This window comes from Herpailurus yagouaroundi, unplaced genomic scaffold, assembly GCF_014898765.1.
Source record: "Herpailurus yagouaroundi ecotype Mexico unplaced genomic scaffold, PumYag 66177, whole genome shotgun sequence".
NCBI lineage: Eukaryota > Metazoa > Chordata > Mammalia > Carnivora > Felidae > Herpailurus > Herpailurus yagouaroundi.
The window spans coordinates 75,150-97,731 of NW_024419212.1; the positions used below are offsets into that span (position 1 = coordinate 75,150).

Below are 22,582 nucleotides of genomic sequence, written 5' to 3' on the forward strand. Positions count from 1 at the left end.
AGTGAAACCATATGGTATCTGTCTTTCTCTGTATGGCTTATTTCACTCAGCATCACACTCTCCAGTTCCATCCACGTTGCTACAAAAGGCCATATTTCATTTTTTCTCATTGCCACGTAGTATTCCATAGTGTATATAAACCACAATTTCTTTATCCATTCATCAGTTGAAGGACATTTAGGCTCTTTCCATAATTTGGCTATTGTTGAGAGTGCTGCTATGAACATTGGGGTACAAGTGCCCCTATGCATCAGTACTCCTGTGTCCCTTGGATAAATTCCTAGCAGTGCTATTGCTGGGTCATAGGGTAGGTCTATTTTTAATTTTCTGAGGAACCTCCACACTGCTTTCCAGAGCGGCTGCACCAATTTGCATTCCCACCAACAGTGCAAGAGGGTTCCCGTTTCTCCACATCCTCTCCAGCATCTATAGTCTCCTGATTTGTTCATTTTGGCCACTCTGACTGGCGTGAGGTGATACCTGAGTGTGGTTTTGATTTGTATTTCCCTGATAAGGAGCGACGCTGAACATCTTTTCATGTGCCTGTTGGCCATCCGGATGTCTTCTTTAGAGAAGTGTCTATTCATGTTTTCTGCCCATTTCTTCACTGGGTTATTTGCTTTTCGGGTGTGGAGTTTGGTGAGCTCTTTATAGATTTTGGATACTAGCCCTTTGTCCGATATGTCATTTGCAAATATCTTTTCCCATTCCGTTGGTTGCCTTTTAGTTTTGTTGGTTGTTTCCTTTGCTGTGCAGAAGCTTTTTATCTTCATAAGGTCCCAGTAATTCACTTTTGCTTTTAATTCCCTTGCCTTTGGGGATGTGTCGAGTAATAGATTGCTACGGCTGAGGTCAGAGAGGTCTTTTCCTGCTTTCTCCTCTAGGGTTTTGATGGTTTCCTGTCTCACATTCAGGTCTTTTATCCATTTTGAGTTTATTTTTGTGAATGGTGTGAGAAAGTGGTCTAGTTTCAACCTTCTGCATGTTGCTGTCCAGTTCTCCCAGCACCATTTCAGACTAACTAGACTTTAAACTAAAGACTGTAACAAGAGATGAAGAAGGCATTATATAATAATTACAGGGTTTATCCATCAAGAAGAAATAACAATTGTAAATGTTTATGCCCCAACATGAAAACACCCAAATATATAAACAATCACAAACACAAGCAATCTGACTGACAAAAAATGCAGTAATTGCAGGGGATTTTACTACTCCACTTACAACAATGGACAGATCATCTAGGCAAAAAAATAATAAAGAAACAATGACCTTGAATGATTCACTAGACCAGATGAATTTGACAGATATATTCAGAACTTTTTATCCAAAAGCAGCAGAATACACATTCTTCTCAAGTGCACATGGAACATTCTCCAAGATAGATCACATAGTGGGTCACAAAACAGCCCTCAATAAATATTTTTTAAAAATTGAGATTATACATGCATATTTTCAGATCACAACACTGTGAAACTTGAAATCAACCACAAGAAAAAATTTAGAAAACTTCCAAATGCATGGAGGTTAAAGATCATCCTACTAAAGAATGAATGGGTCAACCAGCCAATTAAAAAAGAAATTAAGGGGCGCCTGGGTGGCGCAGTCGGTTAAGCGTCCGACTTCAGCCAGGTCACGATCTCGCGGTCCGTGAGTTCGAGCCCCGCGTCAGGCTCTGGGCTGATGGCTCAGAGCCTGGAGCCTGTTTCCGATTCTGTGTCTCCCTCTCTCTCTGCCCCTCCCCCGTTCATGCTCTGTCTCTCTCTGTCCCAAAAATAAATAAAAACGTTGAAAAAAAATTAAAAAAAAAAAGAAATTAAAAAATATATGGAAGCAAATGAAAATGAATCACAACAGTCCAAACCATTTGGGATGCAGCAAAGTCCTAAGAGGAAAGCGTATTGCAAATCAGACCTATCTCAAGAAGCAAGAAAATTTCCAAACATACAAACTAAACTTGCACATAAGGGAGCTGGAGAAGTAGCAGCAAATAAAACCTAAAGTCAGCAGAAGAAGGGAAATAATAAAGATTAGAGCAGAAATAAACAACATAGAATCCAAAAGACAAAAAACAAAAACAATAGAACAGATAAATGAACATAAAGCTGTTTTTTTTTGAAAAAAATAAACAAAATTGATAAATCCCCAGCCAGACTTCTCAAAAAGAAAGGAGAGAGAACCCAAATAAATAAAATTATGAATGAAAGAGGAGAGATCACAACCAACACAACAGAAATACAAACAATTATTAGATAATACCATGAAAAAATTATATGTCAACAAACTGGACAATCTGGAAGAACTGAATAAATTCCTAGACACTCACACATAACCAAAACTCAAATGGGGAGTAACAGAAAATTCAAGTAGACCATTAGACCAGTGAAAAAATTGAATCAGTTATCAAAAATCTCCTAATAAGTAAGAGTCCTAGGCCATGTGGCTTCCCAAGAGGAGTCTACCAGACATTTAGAGATGAGTTAATACTTACCATTCTTAAGTTATTCCAAAAAATAGAAATGGAAGGAAAGCTTCCAGACACTTTCTATTCAACCAGCATTATTACCTTGATTCCCAAAGCAGACAGAGACCACACTAAAAAGGAGAATTATAGACCAATATCCCTGATGAACATGGATGCAAAAATTATCAACAAGATACTAGCAAATAAAATTCAACAGCATATCAAAAGAATTATTCACCATGATCAAGTGTGATTCATTCCTCGGCTGCCAGTCTGGTTCAACATTTGCAAATCAATCAATGTGATACATAATATTAATAGAAGAAAGGATAATAACCTAATGATTCTGTCAATAGGTGGAGAAAAAGCATTTGACAAAATACAGCATCCTTTCTTACCCTCAGGAAAGTTGGGGTAGAAGGAACATACCTTAATATCATAAAAGCCATATATAAAAAAGCTCACAGCTAATATCATCCTCAATGGGGAAAAACTGAGAGCTTTCTCCCTGAGATCAGGACTATGACAGGATGTTCACTTTCACAACTGTTGCTTAACAGTGTTGGAAGTTCTAGCCTCAGCATTTAGATAAGAAAATGAAATAAAACCATCCAGAGCAGCAAAGAAGTCAAACTTTCACTTTTCACAGACAACATAATACTCTACCTGGAAAACCTGCACGACTCCACCAAAAAGCTAGTAGAACCAAAACATGAATTCAGCAAAGTCACAGGAAACAAAATCAATGCACAGAAATCAGTTACGTTGCTGTACACCAATAATGAGGCAACAGAAAGAGAAAACAAGAAATGGATCCCATTTACAATTGCACCAACAACCATAAAATGCCTATGAATAAACCTAACTAAAGATGTAAAAGACCTTTATGCTAAATACTCTAGAAAACTAATGAAAGAAATTGAAGAAGACACAAAGAAATTGAAAAATACTCCATGCTCATGGATCGGAAGAACACATATTGTTAAAATGTTAATACTACCCCAAACAAGCTACACATTCAGTACAATCCCAATCAAAATTGCACCAACATTCTTCTCAGAGCTAGAACAAACAATCTTAAAATTTGTACGGAACCACAAAAGATGCAGAATAGCCAAAGTAAAGTTGAAAAAGAAAACCAAAGCAGGAGGCATCACAATCCCGGACTTTGGTCTCTCCTACATTACTACCAAGACAGTATGATATTGGCACAAAAACAAAAGAATAAAATAAAGAACCCAGAATTGGACCCACAAATGTATGGCCAACTAATCTATGACAAAGCAGGAAAGAGCATCCAATGAAAAAAAGATAGTGCTGGGAGAACTGGAAAGCAACATTCAAAAGAATGAAACTGGACCACTTTCTTACACAAAAATGGATGAAAGACCTAAATGTGAGGCAGGAAACCATCAAAACCCCAGAGGAGAAAACAGGCAATAACCTCTTTGGCCTCAGCTGCAGCAATTTCTTGCTTGACACGTCTCCGAAGCAAAGGAATTAAAAGCAAAAATGAACTACTGGGACTTCATCAAGTAAAAAACTTATGCACTGCAAAGGAAGCAATCAACAAAACTAAAAAGCAACTGATGGAATGGGAAAAGATATGGCAAATGACATATTGGATAAAGGGTTAGTATCCAAAATTTATAAAGAACTTAACAAACTCCACACCTAAATATTAAATACTCCACTGAAGAAATTGGCAGAAGACATGAATAGACACCTTTCCAGAGAATACATACAGGTGGCCAACAAACACCTGAAAAGATGCTCAACACAGCTCATCATCAGGGAAATACAAATCAAAACCATATTGAGTTACCACCTCACACTGGTCAGCATGGCTAAAACTAACAACTCAGGAAACAACAGATGTTGGTGAAGATGCAGAGAAAGGGGATCCCTCTTGCACTATTTGTGGGATTGCAAACTGATGCAGCTTCTCTGGAGAATAGTATGGAGGTTCTTCAAAAAATTAAAAATAGAGGGGCGCCTGGGTGGCTCAGTTGGTTAAGCAACCGTCTTCAGCTCAGGACATGATCTCACAGTCCGTGAGTTCGAGCCCCACATCAGGCTCTGTGCTGACAGCTCAGAGCCTGGAGCCTGCTTTGGATTCTGTGTCTCCCTCTCTCTCTGCCCCTCCCCTGCTCATGCTCTGTCTCTCTCTGTCTCAAAAATAAAGAAAGACATTTAAAAATTAAAAAAAAAATTAAAAATAGAATTACCCTATAACTCAGCAGTAGCACTACTAGGAATGTATCCAAAAGATACAGGAGTGCTGATTCACAGGGGCACATGTACCCCAAAGTTTAGAGCAGTGGTATCAACAATAGCCAAATTATGGAAGGATCCCAAATGTTCATCAACTGATGAATGGATAAAGAAGATGTAGTTTATTTATACAATGGAATACTACTTGGCAATGAGAAAGAAAGAAATCTTGCCTTTTACAACAATGTGAATGGAACTGCTAAGTGAAATAAGTCACTCAAAGACAGATATCATGTTTTCAGTCATATGTGGAATTTGAGAAACTTAACAGAAGACCATGGGGGAAAGGAAGGGAAAAAATAGTGTCAGAGAGGGGAACAAACCATAAGAGCCTCTTTTCTTTTTAACATTTATTTATTTGAGAGACAGAGACAGCATCAGCAGGGAGGGGACAGAGAGAGAGGGAGTCACAGAATCTGAAGCAGGCTCCAGGCTCTGAGCTGTCAGCACAGAGCCCGATGTGGGGCTCAAACTCACAAACTGTGAGATCATGACTTGAGCCATAGTCGGACTCTTAACCTACTGAGCCACCTAGGCGCCCCAAACCATAAGAGACTCTTAAATGCCGAGAATAATTGAAGGTTGATGGAGGGGTGGAGAGAAGGGAAAATGGGTGATGGGCATTAAGGAGGGCACATGTTGGGATGAGCACTGGGTGTTGTATGTAAGTGATAAATCATTGGAATCTACTCCTGAAGCCAACAGCACACTGTATATACACTGTATGTTAGCCAACGTGACAATAAATTACATTTTAAAAAATCTTTTAAAAAACACATCAAAAATTAAGAAAATACAAATATATAGTCAAAGTCAAAAAAGAAAAAGAAAAAGAAACTGGACTGAAATCAGGATAAATCTAGATGCCACTCCTAACTATATAAATGCCCTCCTCCTCTCTTCTAAAAAATAGGCTGTAAATTAAAGAAAATATTTGAAGCTTTGATATGATTATCTTATAAGGAGACCTGAAACTGGGCTGAAAAATGTCATCACCAAGGTAGCGCAACATGAGAATTTAATATAACTGATTTAGGATATAGGATAACAGAAGTAGAATTTTAAGGAAGGGAAGAATGTAAGGTATGTAATCAGATTGACTAGTAACTGAAGTATACGGAAATGGGGAAAACCATGGAAATCAAGCCTAGTAACTGAGTGAGATAGATGAGTTATAACATAGAGAAATAATACATAAGTAATATATACAATAAGTAATATTATAATGATCTGCATCATATATATTGTAATTAATATATGTATAGTATATATGGTATATATACATTTGTATATATAAGTCATTGTATTATTACTAACATATACTATTTGTTTATGCTACTATACATACTGGTATATATGTGTGTGTGTGTGTGTGTGTGTGTGTGTGTGTGTGTGTGTGTGTGTGTGTGTGTGTGTGTATGTCATAGACTCTAAGTCTAAAGTTCTCTCTTGTCTAGCAAGGGAGCGGGATGCAGGATGAATAGCAAGAGATGGCTAATGTCCTGGAAAAGACAAGAGCCCTAAATAAGGGTCCTTCCCCATATTTATCCAGATCAGAAGGCTTACAAACATGATGGGCATGCACAAAGAGACAATGAATTGGTGAACATTAACTTGGGGATGTGAGGAAAGGGAAGTTTTGAAGATATATGGTGTTTGGGGTTGGGTCAATATAAAACAAAATCCTGGTGCCGGGCAGATGGGCAGTTGGCTGTTAACAGCAGACAGAAGGTGCCATGTCTGGTTTACTTAGCTAGCCTACGGGACAAGACGGATAGAGCATGTTACCTCAGGGTTAACAAGGCACCTTTCTTTTGTTAATCATCTCTGCTCTGGGCAGCATCAACAGCAGCACAGGGGTCTATAGTCCTATTTACCTGTTTGCCTAATTTGATCTTTCCTTCCTGTGAAAGCAGCTTTCTGCTATAGTACTAAACTGGGGGGTGCTTCTGCCCTGAATACCTAATCTTGTTTATTTCATATACCTATTCTTGGGTGCTTTTGCACCTCCCTATTTTTGTTGCCTTGTTAACTCATTGGTGTAAGCCCGGGGTATTACTATGCTTATTCCTCACCTGTATATACTATCTATATGTTAATACTATAATATATACTAATAATAATTAGTTATATGTATACTTATATATCTTGTATGTATACATTAATATATAAACATAATATATATACCAATTTTATATATTAGTTATATATTATATACATGAATACATTGTATATACTTACTATATTTCTCTGTATAATAAGTAATAATACAGAGAAATTGAAGGCAATATTGGGCAGAAGTGAAATAAAGAATTCATTTGAATTCATTTGTTTTGCAAGATAAATCTTTATATTTGGGTCCCAAATTCTTTATCACATAATGAACACAATCTATACTTACCTTTTCCAAATACTGTGCAATTAATAATCATTAGTATAATTCTGGCACAAATTATTAACATTTTGTTCATTCACATTTGTAATTTGATACATCATTGATTTTAAGTACTCCATTATATTATGTACCAATAAGAAAAACACTGCCAATTCAGTGTAATGCTAAGACATCTTAAACATCTTAAAATCTTATCTAATGTGGGAGATGTCAAAATGTAACAACATGGGAGTTCTAAAATATAAAAACATTAATGGGGCGTCTGGGTGGCTCACTCGGTTGAGTGTCTGACTTTGGCTCAGGTCATGATCTTGCGTTCCGTGAGTTTGAGCCCTGCATTGGGCTCTGTGCTGACAGCTTGGAGCCTGGAACCTGCTTCGGATTCTGTGTCTCCCTCTCTCTCTGCCTCTCCCCACTCATGCTCTGTGTGTCTCTCTCTCTGTCAAAGATAAATAAACATTAAAAAAAGTTAAAAAACAAAACAAAACATTACTTACAGTGCCTTTTTGGTGATTGTAAGTCACAATACATATACATTGTAAGTATTCTCTTTCTTTTTACTTCTAATAGGTCTATAAACTTTCATTTATCTGTCATATCACAGCCTGTCTCTGTTTGCCATTTCAGGAAACTTAGATTTCTCTTTTTGTAGTATAATTCTTAATTTTTTAAATATTTATCCATTTTTGAGAGAGAGAAAGAGAAAGAGCATGAGTGGGGGAGGGGGAGAGAGAGAGAGGGAGACACAGAATCTGAAGCAGGCTCCAGGCTCTGAACTGTCAGCACAGAGTCTGATACAGGGCTTAAACCCATGAACCTTGAGATTATGACCCGAATATAAAGTCAGATGCTTAACCAACTGAGCCACCCAGATGCCCCCCTAGAATAATTTGAAGGCATGAATTCATGTACTTTAAAAATTGCACCCACCTAGATTTAACACATTTCAGTTTGTCTACTTAGGAATGTAGGAAGTCATTTCATACTTTTAAAAACAGGAAATAGTTTATAAATCTTGTCTCTTAATCAGTCATTAAAATAATCATTTTATTTCTGTAAGAACATATATATGCTAATTATAAAATATTCTAATGATATAAAAAAAGTAAAAATTTAAAATTAGCAGTGACATCACCAATTGATGGACTAGGAGAACCAGGCTCCATTTTTCCATGAATACTAACAATTAGTTATCTATGAACAAAATAAGCTCTGGAAAAGCTCATGCATCCTCTTACAAAAATTCTGTAGCACCTTGGCATGAGTCCCTTCAGAACAGCCATAAAAAAAAAGGTTAGGAAGAACAGCCTCATTCTGCTAGCATCATCTTATCCCTCAGCCAGCACTCCAGCACCAAAGGGGAACGCCCAGCCTGAAAGAAGCTCTCTCACCAGGAAAGAGAAAGCAGTGTTGAGTGACCAGCTTATGCAGCCATTTGGGACACCACATAAGGACCAATAGAGTCTCACTGCACCAAGAGTGACAAAACTGAGAACTATAGAGACTACCAACAACAAGGAAATCATAGGTTGTGAGTATCAGGCACTCAGCAGGTCAAAGTAAGGCTCTGATTGATGATCTGCTCTGCAGTGGGTTGCAGCAGCTTTCGCTCCTGCAGAAATAGTCAGTAGCTCAGCCACCACAAATCCCCTGCAGACTTATCAGCCCTTGGGTTACAGGTATTAGTGTCTGCAAATGCTAGCACCTAGGTTCCCCCTAGCTCCCTCCCACATCCACACCACTATGGTATCCAGCGTATACATTGTAGGCTGCATGAATTTACAACACCAGCCTAGAGCACCAAAGCTGACTCCACTGCCCTGTGATGCTGAGAAGTAGCCCTCTAGTTCTGCATCAGCAGGCTGCTGGCCTGATGCCTATCACCAGCATCCATTATATGTGCACACTTGTGACAAGATCTCAAAGTTATGAAGTTCAAGCTGATAGCCAAGAGGCTTGTGGGACTGGCTTTACTCCTATTTCTTGTTTCTGGCCTACACTACTGAACAATCTGCAGCTAGCCCATCCAGCTGCATTGCCTGACCCTATGACTGGCCTTGACTGCCATGCCTACGCCTGTGGGAGACACTACAGCAAAATAAATGCATTCTAACAGCAAAGATCCCTGCTGTTACTAGTGCACTAGCAATCAGTCAACATCTTAGTAATTGCCATGGTCCCCATGACTATTTGTGTATGTACAACCGGCCTCTGCTACTGCAGCCGAATTTCTCTACAACATTAGGTCTGATCACAACTACTGACTGCCCTTGATCCCTAACCACTGAACTTGGAGTTGTCACTGAGGAATCCAACAGCCCTTGCAGCTTCTGCAGACTCCTTAGTGTACTCAGCAAGGACCATACAGTTGATGCAGTGGACATCAGAGGCCTGAGCTGATGTGTTGGGTAACTCTGCCAATTTGAACCTAGAGTTATCACATGCTTCCATAGATAAAGTTCTTTCCTTTAAAAAGTCTATAAAGTCTGCATGAAGTGACTAATTCTTCAAATATGCAGACACCTAAGGCTATAGGGACCATGCAAACCAAACAAAAAACAAAAAACAAAAACAAATGTGAATCCATCAAAAGACACAGTAAACTTCCAGTAACTGAAGGCAAAAAATAGAGTTGCATTAATTGGATAATTATTCAAAATAATTGTTCTAATGATGCTCAGGGAGCTACTAGAGAATGCACATAAACAGCAAAATTAGTAAACCAATATAGGTCATTTGAAATGATCCAGTCAGAGGATTAAAAAGAACTAAAAAGAATGAAAAAGAACAAAGAAATCCTGAGGAACTCACAAGTTCAATTAGGAGAAAAATGTGTACATCCTTAGAGTCTGAGAAGGAAAATAGAGTGCAAATGGGTAGAGAACTTATATAAGTAAATAACGAGTAAAAACTACCCCAAACTATGAAAAGATTTTACTTTTGTGGTCAAAAGTAGATAACCACCAAATTTCAATCCAAAGTGATCTCCAAGACACATAATAAAATAAACTGTCTAAAGTTAAAGAGAACAGTAAAATCAAGAAGAGAAAAAATATTTTCTCTTATAAGGGAAACTCCCACCAGATTTCTCAGCAGAGTCTGTAGGCCAGGGAAGAATGGGATGATTCAGTCTAAGTGCTGAAAGAAGAAATTGCCAACTATAAATACTTTACCCAGCACAGCTGTCCTTCAAAAATGAAGGCAAGAAAGAGACATTGTTTAACAAAAAGACATTGTTTACCACCACTAGACCTGTGTCTGTCTCATACACACACAAAATGCTAAAGTAGTTTCTCAAGCTGAAACAAAAGAATGGGAACTACTAATATGAAACTTTTCAAATTAAACACTGGTAAATGTTACTATACAATCAAAATCAGAATACTCTAATACTGTAAAATGATGTATTAAAACCTCAATTCTAGTATAAAGGTGAAAACATAAAAGTATAACATAATTCTTACTATAAGAACTTATTATTGGATACACAATATAAAACAATATAGAATGTGAAATTAAAAACATAAAATGTTAGGAATGAGTAAAACAGTAGTGTTTTTTAAGTATGTACAATTTTTTACCAGCTTAAAATGACTGCTATATTTCTCTTTTTTTTAAATTTTTTAATGTTTATTTATTTTTGAGAGACAGAGAGAGACAGAGCATGAGTAGGGAAGGGGTAGAGAAAGAGAGAGAGAGACACAGAATCCAAAGCAGTCTACAGGCTTTGACCTGTTAACCCAGAGCCTGACATGGGGCCCAAACTCACAAATAGTGAGATCATGACCTGAGCCGAAGTTGGACCCAACCCGAAGTCGGATGCTTAATTGACTGAACCACCCAGGTGCCCTGTCTGCTATATTTCAATTCACCTCAAGATAATCACAAAACCACTATGGGAATCATACCACTATGGGAAATTACCTATTTGCAAAGGAAGGCAGCATATAGGAAGAAAGATAAAAAGAAATGAATGGGAAAACAATCAGAAAAGAACAATATGTGCAAGTAAATACTTACCTATTAATAATTACTACAAAAAAGGGCCATTGGGTGGCTCAGTTGGTTAAGCATCTGACTTTGGCTCAGGTCATGATCTCACGGTTTGTGAGTTCGAGCCCCACATTGGGCTCTATGCTGACAGCTCAGAGCCTGGAGCTTGCTTCAGATTCTGTGTCTCCCTCTCTCTCTGCCCCTCCCTTGCTTGTTCTCTGTCTCTTTTTCTCTCAAAACTAAACATTAAAAAACTTTTAAAAAAATTACTACAAATATAAATGGATTAAATGGTCCAATTAAAAGACATAGAATGACTGGATGGATAAATACACAAGACTCAAGTGTATGTCGACTACAAGTGACACACTTCAGGTTTAAGAACATATAGAAGCTGAAAGTAAGTGAATACAAAAAGTTTTCCTTTATAAATGTAAACCAACCAAGTGTTTAGGATAGTTTTACTAATATCAGACAAAATAAGTAGAAGACAAAAAAAGAGAAAAAGTAACAAGATACAAAGGGAATCATCACATAATAATAAAGGAGGTCAAGTTAATGAGACACTGTATCAACTCTGATTATGTGTAAACCCAACATCAGGGTATGTAAGTATAACAGATTTAGAGGGAGTAATAGGTAATGCACTAATAATAGAGGGGCTTCAATACCCACTTTCAGTAATGGTTAGATCACCTGGACAGAAAGTCAAGAAGGAAACACTGGATTTGAACTATGCTTTGGACCAAATAGAACTAAGAGAATATGCAGAGCTTTCCATCCAATAGCAGATGAATACACATCCTCTTCAAGTGCACAAGAACATTGTCCAGGATGATTTATATGTCCTATCACAAAAAGAATGACAAAATGTTCAAAAAACTTAAATTATGCCTAGTGTATTTCCCTACCCCAAAGGTGTGAACTAGAATCAATAACAGAAACAAGATACTCCAGAAAACTATGGTCAAAAAAGATATACTGATAAATTAAAATGGAAACAGAACATATCACAACCCAAAAGATGCAGGAAAAGCAGTGCTTATATGAAAGTTCATAGTGATACATGCCTACATTAGGGGAAAAAAGATCTTAAATAAACAACCTAACTTGACCATCAAGGAACAAGTGGAAGAGAAGAATTAGCTAAGAAAACAGTTAGTTGGCTGTAAGCTCCAAGCAGCTGTGACCTATTCAATTCAAGCCCTTGCCAGCGAATTCCGGGGCTTCGCCCGCAGCCCAAGCTCTAGGCCAGCTCAGCAGGATGCCACCTGAGCCTCAGCCACCCCAGCTGCCTCTTCAGATCGGGGAGTCCAGGTCCAGCAGCCAATGCCAAAGACTACTGGGACCTGCACCCGCTGCGAACAGGAGGAGAGCTCTCATGGTCTCAGATCTTGCCCATTGCCCCCAACCACCTGCACTGAGGTTGCTTGCACCCCTGCCAGTCCGCAAAGATCGGATGAAGGTCAAGGGGGAGCTGTGTGGGTGACTATGCTTGGGGGTTGGGGTGTGGACAAGACAAATGGTACCCCTGAACAGACAGGACTTGATGAGAATGGAAGTGGTGGCGCCTGTGACTGTGGAGAAGGACCCACTCGTGCCTGTCCTGGTGAACCTCACTCAGGATGTGGCCCACCTAGCTCTACACCAGAAATTGTCCAAGAGGACTTGAAGATGGGGTCTGATGGTGAAAGTGAGCAGGCTTCGGACACTTCCTTTGATGAGGTGCAGTTGCTTTTGAGGTTGTGTGTGCAAGATCTCCACTGAATACAGCAACAAGCATCTAGCATTACTAGCCCACATCTGGCCCTGAGGCTATCCTGAGAAACTGACCATCAGTAGCCCCAATTTCAACAACCCTCTTAGCAGCAGCATCTGCTGTCAGTGTTTCTGACTTTGACTTTGGGAAACTGGAGATCTACATCAAACTGGACAAGCTGTGTGCAGTACCTACACCCCCTTCTGCAAAGGCAAAAGCAAGCTCAGAGACAACCTTGCTGCACTCAAGGAGATAAAACTGGAACAGGAAGAGGGGGCACCCTACACTGCCATCTGGCAAGTGTCCCAGATCAAGGACCTCAAACACTCCAACATTGTCAGCTTCATGATGTTATCCACATGGAGAAGTCTCTCATTCTTGTCTTTGAGTACATGCATAAGGGCCTGAAGCAGTACCTAGATGATTGTGAGAACTTCATCAATATGTAGAATGTGAAACTGTTTCTCTTCCTGCTGCTCCTCTGCTTCGCCCCACTGCTACCAGCCGAAGGTGCTACATGCCCCCAAACCTAGTCATCAATGACAATGGAGTGCTTAATGTGGCTTGCTTTGGCCTGGCCTTGCCCAAGTCTATTTCAAAGAAGACCTACTCCAACAAGATCATGACACTGTGGTACTTCCCTGCCACCACCACCCCTTCACCTCCTCATTCCCCCCACCTCCCCCACCTCCCTTTTGTCTCCTGCTTGGATCCACCACTAGTCTACCCAGATTGATGTGTGGGGTGTGGACTACATTTTATGAAATGGCCACAGCCCAGCCTGTCATTCCAGGCTCCACAGTGGAAAAGCAACTACACTTCATCTTCGCCATCTTGCAAACCCCAGCTGAGGAGTTGTGGCCAGGCATTCTGTCCAAGTAAGAGTTTAAGACATACAACTACTGCAAGTATCCAGCCCAAAGCCCATTTGAGCCAGGCACCCTGACGTAAGTAACTGCAGTGGGGCTGACCTCCTCACAGTCTGTTGCAGTTTGAAGCTCACAATGAAATCTCTTCAAAGGACACCCTGAAATGTCCATTCTTCCTCAATCTAAGGGAGTAGATCCATGAACTTCCTGACACAACTTCCATATTTGCAGTAAAGCAGATCCAGCTATAAATGGAGACTAATTTTTTATCTTGAATAATGCCTGATGCAGACAGGCCTGCTTTCCATGTGGTTGACACTGAGTTCTAAGCCACAGACCAAGCCTCCCAGCAGACACCAGTTTGACACATGCCACTCGCCTCACAGGGCAGCCTCCAACTGCATCCTCCTTGCTTGCCGCCTGCCTACCTGCTCCACTCATGCTTGCCTACCCACATATCCCCAGCTCTCTATCCAAATACCCGACTGTTGGCCTGTCTACTATGTGATAACAAAGCTGTCATCACTCCTTCACCTAGTTGGCCTGTCTGTCTCTCTGTCTGTCTCTGTCTCAATAATTGCCAGTGCACAACATGGCCATGACAGCTTTCTACACCGAGACCAAGCTTGTCACCCTTCCCAACATCCCCTCCCTCAGAACCACTACCCCATGGCCAGTCAGGGCTCTGGAGCTAGCCTTGGCTTGGGATCAACTTGGACAAATGTGGCGGTAACTTGGGCCTGCTTTCCTGCCTGCCTCCATCTGCCTCATGTTGTGTGAACTTTTCGTTTATTTAATTCATTGTTGTTTTTTAATTATCTTAAATGAGGTTTTCATTTTTTTAAATGCAGTATTTCTATATACAGACTAGATGCCTATGCCCCTCTGCATAGGGTGCTCCCACAGTATTTTGTACAATAAAGCCCTGCTCCCAGCCTTTCCAAGACAGGGACACAGCCTCTATTTGGAACCCTGATCATCACCAGAACCTGAGGTCAGCTAATAGAAAGCATACCTCAACCACTCACCTTCCTACCCGAGACCTACCATCCCCAGCTGCAGGGGGACCTGGGGAGTACTGGATACTCTCTGAGCACTGGATGAGGTGGGGGCCCTATTCTTTACTTCCTGAAGTACCATAGCTAGGGATTCCTTCCTTCTCAGGGTCTCCCTAACTCAACCCTTCTGCCCCTGTCCTATTTGGTGCTATTGACTAAGGCTTCTGGCAGGAAATGACCAATTCTTCAAGGATCCATAATATGTATATGTGCTCAAGCAGGGACAGACAGGCGCATGGGGGTCTGTGCCCAGGTATTATCCCCTAACACCTGGGGACAGTGAGGCAGGGCAGGGAGTCTATGGAGTCCTGTCCTCTCTGTCCTTCACTCTAAACCCTGGGCCCTCAAATTAATTGGGAGGGCTGAAGTGGTGGCCCTCCTAGTAGGTTTGGGGGATAGGGTTGTGTTCTTGAATGCATCATATCGCTGTATGAAATATTAAAAAGTCCAAACTAAAAAAAAGAAAAAAGAATTAATGAATCCCAATTTAGCAGATAAACTGAGATAACAAAGATGACAGCTGAAACAAATGAAACAAGAATAGAAAAATATCAACAAGGCTGTCCTTTAAAAAAAGATAAACAATAATTGACAAATATTTAGGTAGATTTACCACAAAATAGAAGACACAAATAAAAGTATAAATCAAAATATGGACATCACAACTGATACCATAGAAATACAAAAGATCAGAACAGACTGCTGCAAGAAACTGAATGCCAACAACATGCATAATCTAGAACAAAGGATGAATTCCTAGAAACATACAACCAACCAGGACTGATTCATGAAAAAAAAAAAAAATCTGAACATGCCAATAACAAATAAGGAGATTATATCAGTAATCAAAACACTTTCCAACCAGAAAAGCCCAGGTGGCTTCACAGGTGAATTGTAACAAATACTGAAGAATAATTTATGTCAAAACTTCTCAACTCTTCCAAACACCTGAAGAGGAAGAAGCACTTCCTAACTCATTTTGTGAAGTCAGCATTGCCCTGACACTAAAACTAGATAAAAACACGACAAGAGAAAATAATACAAATTAATATCCTTGAATAATAAAGTTTAAAAGTTTGCTATAAAATACTAGCAAACAGGGGCGCCTGGGTGGCGCAGTCGGTTAAGCGTCCGACTTCAGCCAGGTCACGATCTCGCGGTCCGGGAGTTCGAGCCCCGCGTCGGGCTCTGGGCTGATGGCTCAGAGCCTGGAGCCTGTTTCCGATTCTGAGTCTCCGTCTCTCTCTGCCCGTCGCCCGTTCATGCTCTGTCTCTCTCTGTCCCAAAAGTAAATAAACGTTTAAAAAAAAAAATAAAAAAAATAAAAAATAAAAAATAAAATACTAGCAAACAAAAATCAACAGTATATTAAAGGATCACACACCATGATCAAGTGAGTTTATCCTTGTGATGTAAGAATAGTTCAAACCATCCTTATGCAAACCAATAAATTTCATACATCACATAAACACAATGAAGAATAAAAATCATAGGACTATCTTCAAAGATGCAGGTCACTTGACACATTTCACAATATTTCATAATAAAAAAAACTATTAAAAACTATTGGGTGTAGAAGGGATATATCTCAACATACTAAAAGCCATGTATGAGAAACTCATGGCTAACATCATATTCAATAGTAAAAGTTGGAAGGTTTCCCCCACTAAGATCAGAACAAGACAAGGATGCCTCCTATCACCACTTTTATCCAACTTAGTATTGTCAGTCCTAACCACAGCAATTAGGCAAGAAAACTTAAGGAAAGGCATCCAGATAGGAAGGAAAAGGAATATGTTCTGCTTTCAAATATGTATGAAATATGTATGATCTTATATATAGAAATTGTGAAGATGCTATAAAAAATCTATTGTAATTAACTAAATAGTTTCAGGATACAAAATCAACATAAAAACTGGTTTCATTCTGAATACCAATGAAATATCTGAAAAAGAAAGAAAATAACCTTATTCATGACACTACCAATGCCAATAAAATATTAAGGAATAAATTTAACCAAGGAAATGCAAAACCCATACACTAAAAAATACTGATGCAAGAAATTGCAGAAGACACAAATAAATGGAATGATAATATGTGTTAATATAGTTCTTCTGGACTAGAAGGGTTAGTATTGTTAAAATGTCCACAATTCACATTGACTGCATAAATGCACATTTATGCATACATATTGAATCCATAAATTCAATGCAATTACCTTCAAAATTTTAACAGCATTTTTCACAGAAACATATGACTCGATTCTAAAATTCATATGGAACTACCCAAGATTTGAAATGGCCAAAACACTGTTGACAAAGAACAAAGCTGGAGACATCACATCTTATACTTTGACATAGACATAAAATTATATTGCAGAACTATAGTCACAAAGAAAGTATGGTAGTGGCGTAAAAACAGACACACAAACCAATGGAATGGAATTTAGAGTCCAGAAATAAACTGCCACATATATGATGAAGAGAATAATCTCCTCAATAAATTGTGTTGGAAAACTGACTGGATAAGCACATGGAGAAAAAATGAAATTGGACCTCTATCTGACACCATTTAAAAAATGTATTCAAAATGGATAGACTAAAGCATAAGATTTGAATCCTGAAAAGTTCTATAAGAAAATGTAAAGAAAAAAGTGTTTGACATCATTTTGGCAATATAACCAAAATGACAAGCAATGGAAGTAAAAATCAAATGAGAATATATCAATCTAATAAGCTTTTTCACAGGAAAAAAAATTGACAAGATGCAAAGAACATACTGAATTGGATTAAGTGGTTAATAGTTAAAATATGTAAGGAATTTATACTACTCAACAGTAAGAGCAAAAAGAACAAGTTATCATCATCAACAGAAGCAGCATCCAGTTCAAAAAGGGGGAGGGGACTTAAACAGATATTTTCCCAAAGAAGACATCCATATGGCTAACATATACATGAAAAGATGCTCAATATCACTCATCACCAGGGAAATACCAATCAAAACCTCCATAAGATATCACCTCACATGTATAAGAGTATACAGTATGAAAACAACAACAACAGGTGTTGACAAGGATGTGGAGAAAAGGAAGCCTTCTTACACTGTTGGTAGGAATGCAAACTGGTGAAGTCATCCTGGAAAATATATGGAGGTTCTGAAAAAAGTTAAAAATAAAACTACAGCACAATCCAAGTAGCCACTTCTCTTCATCTTGCTGTTCATCTGTTTCTTTTATCATATCCTTTAATAAGCTCATAAACATAAGTGAGTTCTCTGAACTGATCTAGAAAATTAATTGAACATGATGACAGGGTCACAGCTAGTCAGTCAAAGCACATGGTAACCAGTGATGTGTCTGGTACCCAAAGTGGATGCAAACAGTCAGGTGACCTAGCCCATACTATGGGATCTGACAATATCTCAATGCATATACTACATATATTAGTTAAGTTATAGGTAATCCAGTGTTTGTTTGTTTGTTTGTTTGTTTATGAAATTTATGGTCAAAATGGTTTCCAAAGAATACCCAGTGCTCATCCCAACAGGTGCCCTCCTCAATTCTGACCACCCACTTTCCCCTTCCCCCTCCCCCCCGCAGGGACGGGCACTGGGCGCAGGATTTAAGAGAGTCTCTTCTGGTTTGCCTCCTTCCCTGTCTGTAACACCCCCCTCCCCTGGTCTTCTGTTGAGTTTCTCAGAATCCACATATGAGTGAAAACATGTGGTATCTGTCTTTCTCTGTCTGACTTATTTGACTTAGCATAACACTCTCCAGTTGCATCCACGGTGCTACAAATGGCCAGACTCCATTCTTTCTCATTGCCATGTAGTACTCCATTGTGTATATAAACCACAATTTCTTTATCCATTCATCAGTTGATGGGCATTTAGGCTCTTTCCGTAATTTGGAGTTTGTTGAAAGTGCTGCTATAAGTATTGGGGTACAAGTGCCCCTCTGCATCAGCACTCTTGTATCCCTTGGGTAAATTCCTAGCAGTGCTATTGCTGGGTCATAGGGTAGATCTATTTTTAATTTTTGAGGAACCTCCTCACTGTTTTCCAGAGTGGCTGCACCAGGTTGCATTCCCACCAACAGTTATAGCCTCATGATTTGTTCATTTTAGCCACTCCCAGTGTTATTTCAGAGAATTGTTTGTTGTAGGAGAAAAATCGTCACACATTGGTGACCAGAAGTGTCACAAATTATGTAGTAAATAAGGGAGAAACACAGGAAGGAAAAACTATGTTTCCCCCAAAAACATAGGAAAGAAAAAACTGGAATTTTTCCTTCTAAACTTACACACATTATATGTCACTTGTATCTTAATACAGCTGGGTACAAAATGAAAGTGAGCTTTGAATCCAATTATTAAAAAACACTAATTTTTTGTAACCATTTTAGTGATATGTCCTCCATGACATAATTTCATATATCCAATGCATACACAAATTAATGGCTATTGTAACAAAAAATGGATCATAATAAACATGTTGTTCTGTGCTTTTTTCTTTTTAAGCATTTAAAAAGGGAGATAACTATATTTAAGTGGTTCTAATGGATTGGCAGCCTTTGTAAGCAAGCAAACCTAAGCCAGAGTCTATTCCTGCAAATGCCTCAAAGTCAAGAAAAAACTATCACAAACCCTTAACTAGGCTTTCCCAACCATTTAAGTTATTGCCTATCAAATAATCTTGCTTTGCTCTATGTCTTCTTTAGGAAAACCTTTCCCCAATCCTGTCCACATAACACTACTAATGACTTTTGGTTTAGTACTGCCTGATATGAGTCAATGTTTACTCACATAAAATGCTGAAAACTTTAATGTGCCTCAGTTTTCTTTTTTTAAAAAAAAAGATGTTTATTTTTAAAATTCCAATGTAATTAATATACAGTGTTATATTAAATTCAGTTGGACAATTTAGTGATCCATCACTTCCATACAACACCTGCTGCTCCTCAACAACAACCCAGTGTCCTTCTTAATACCCATCACCTGTTTAACCCATTCCCCACTCTCCTCCTCTGTGGTAGCAATCAATGAGTTCTCTGTACTCAAGAGTCTTTTTCTTGATTTCGCTCTCTTTTTTTCTCCTTTTCTCATTCTTTTGTTAGAAATATAAGCCGTTATTTGTAGTATGAGTTGGAAAAACTTTCTCAATTTGTCATTTGCCTCTTTTTACTCCAACTTTTTATTTAAATTCTAGTTACAGTATGTGGTAAAATTGGTTTCAGGGGTGGGATTTAGTGATTCATTACTTACATATAACAAACACCCAGTATTCATCACAAGTACCCTCCTTAATGCCCATCACGCATTTAGCCCATTCCACACCCACCTCCACTCCAGCAACCCTCAGTTTGTTCTCTATAGTTAAGAATCTCTTGTGGCTTTATTCCCCCTCCATCTTTTCTCCCTCCCTTTATGTTCATCTGTTTCATTTCTTAAATTCTACATATGCATCAAATCATATGGTATTTCTCTTTGTCTGACTGCCTTATTTTGCTTAGCATAATGCACTCTGGAACCATCTACATTTTTGCAAATGGGAAGATCTCATTCTTTTTGATGGTTGAGCAATATTTCATTATATACATGAATATGTATATACCATATCTTCTTTATCCATTAATAAGTTGATGGGCATTTGGGCTTTTCCTAATTTGGTTAGTGTTGATAATGTTGCTCTAAACTTTGGGGTACATGTGCCTTTGAATCAGTATTTTTGTGTTCTTTGCATAAATACCTAGTAGAGCAATTGCTGGGTCATAGGGTAGTTCTATTTTTAACTTTTGAGGAAACTTCAGACTGTTTTCCAGAGTGGCTGTACTAGTTTGCATTCCCACCAACAGTGCAAGACAGTCCCCCTATCACCACATACGTTGTTTCCTGGGTTGTTAATTTTAGCCATTCTGACAGCTGTGAGGTGATATCTAATCATGGTTTTGATTTGTATTTCCCTGATAATGGGTGATGTTGAACATCTTTTCATAGGTTGATTAGCCATCTGGATGTATTTGGAAAAATGTCTATTTATATCTTCTGCTATGTCTTAACTGGATTATTATACTTCTGGGGAGTTGAATTTGATAAGTTCTTTACAGATTTTATATACTTATTCTGTATCAGATATGTTATTTGCAAATATTTTCTCCCCTTATGTAGGCTGCCTTTTCATTTTGTTGATTGTTTCCTTCACTGTGCAGAAGGTTTTTATCTTGATGGAGTCCCAATAGTTTATTTTTGCTTTTATTTCCATTGCCTCAGGAGATGTGTCTAGTAAAAAGTTGCTATGGCCTATATCAAAGACTTTAATGCCTATGTTTTTTCTCTAAGATTTTAATGCTTCCTGTCCACTTTTAGGTTTTTAATCCATTTTGAATTTATTTTTGTGTATAAGGTAAGAATTATTTTTTAAAAATAAGTGTGTTTATTTATTTTGAGAGAGCATGCACAGGGTAGGAGCAGAGAGAGATAGGGAGAGAGAATCCCAAGTAACCTCCATGCTGATAGCATGATGCAGAGTTTAAATTCACAAACTGTGAGATCATGACCAGAGCCAAAACCAAGAGTGGGATGCTTCACCAACTGAGTTACCCAGGTGCCCTGGTAAGAATTCTTTTGTATGTTGCTGTTCAGTCTTCCCAACACCATTTCTGGAAGAGACTGTTTTTTTTCCAGTTGGGTATTCTTTCCTGCTGTACCAAAGATTAATTGATGTTATAGTTGTGGGCTCATTTCTAAGATTCCTGCTTTGATGAACTAATGTATGTGTCTATTTTAGTGCCAGCACTATACTGTTTTGATTATTACATTTTTATAAGGTGAAATATGAAACTGAGCTAGTAATCAATAAACTCACAACAAGCCAAAGTCTAGAGTCAGACAGACTCACAAGGGAATTCTACCAAATATTTAAAGAGTTAATTCCTATTCTCAAACTATTCCAAGAAAATAGAAAACAGAGAAGAACTTCCAAATCCATCCCAAAAGGTCAGTATTACCCTCATACTAAAACTGCATAAAGACTCCACGAAAATAGAGAACTGCCAACAGACATCCCTGATGATTATACATGCAAAATCCTCAACAAAATACTAACAAACCAAAGCCAACAATACATTAAAAGAATTATTCAGCATGATCAAGTGAGGTTTGTTCCTGGGCTGCAATTGTGGTTCACATATTCACATATCAGTATCGTGGTACCTCATATTAAAAAGAAAAAAAAAAAAGATTTAAAAAACTGTGTAATCATTTCATAGTTGCAGAAAAAGGATTCATTTTATTATTTTTTTATTGTTAATATCCATTCACAGTAAAAAAAAAAAAAACCTCAACAAAGCACATTGAGAGGTAACATACTTCAACATAATAAAGTCTTTGAAAAACCCACAAGGAACATTATCCCCAATGAGGAAAAACTGACAGCTTTTCCTCTATGATCAAGAACACGACAGTGATGTCCTCTCTCACTATTGTTATTTAACATAGTACTAGAAGTCTTAGCTTCCACAATCAAACAACAAAAAGAAATAAAAGGAATCCAAAACAGTAAAAAAAAAAAAAAAAAAAAAAAATAAAAAAAGTAAAACTTCCACTATTTGTAGATGGCATGATACTATATATAGAAAACACTAAAGACTCCACCAAAAACCTGCTAGAACTGATACACAAATTCAGTAGAGTCACAGAGTACAAAATCAATGTACACAAATATGTAGCATTTCTATACATCAGTAATGAAGCAGCAGAAAGACAAATTAAGGAA

General features: G+C 38.3%; 1 pseudogene; it reads left to right on the forward strand.

Annotated features, from left to right (window-relative positions):
- Window positions 1-12,455: 12,455 nt before the first annotated feature.
- On the forward strand, window positions 12,456-14,083 carry LOC121024588 (cyclin-dependent kinase 16-like; annotated as a pseudogene).
- Window positions 14,084-22,582: the final 8,499 nt, after the last annotated feature.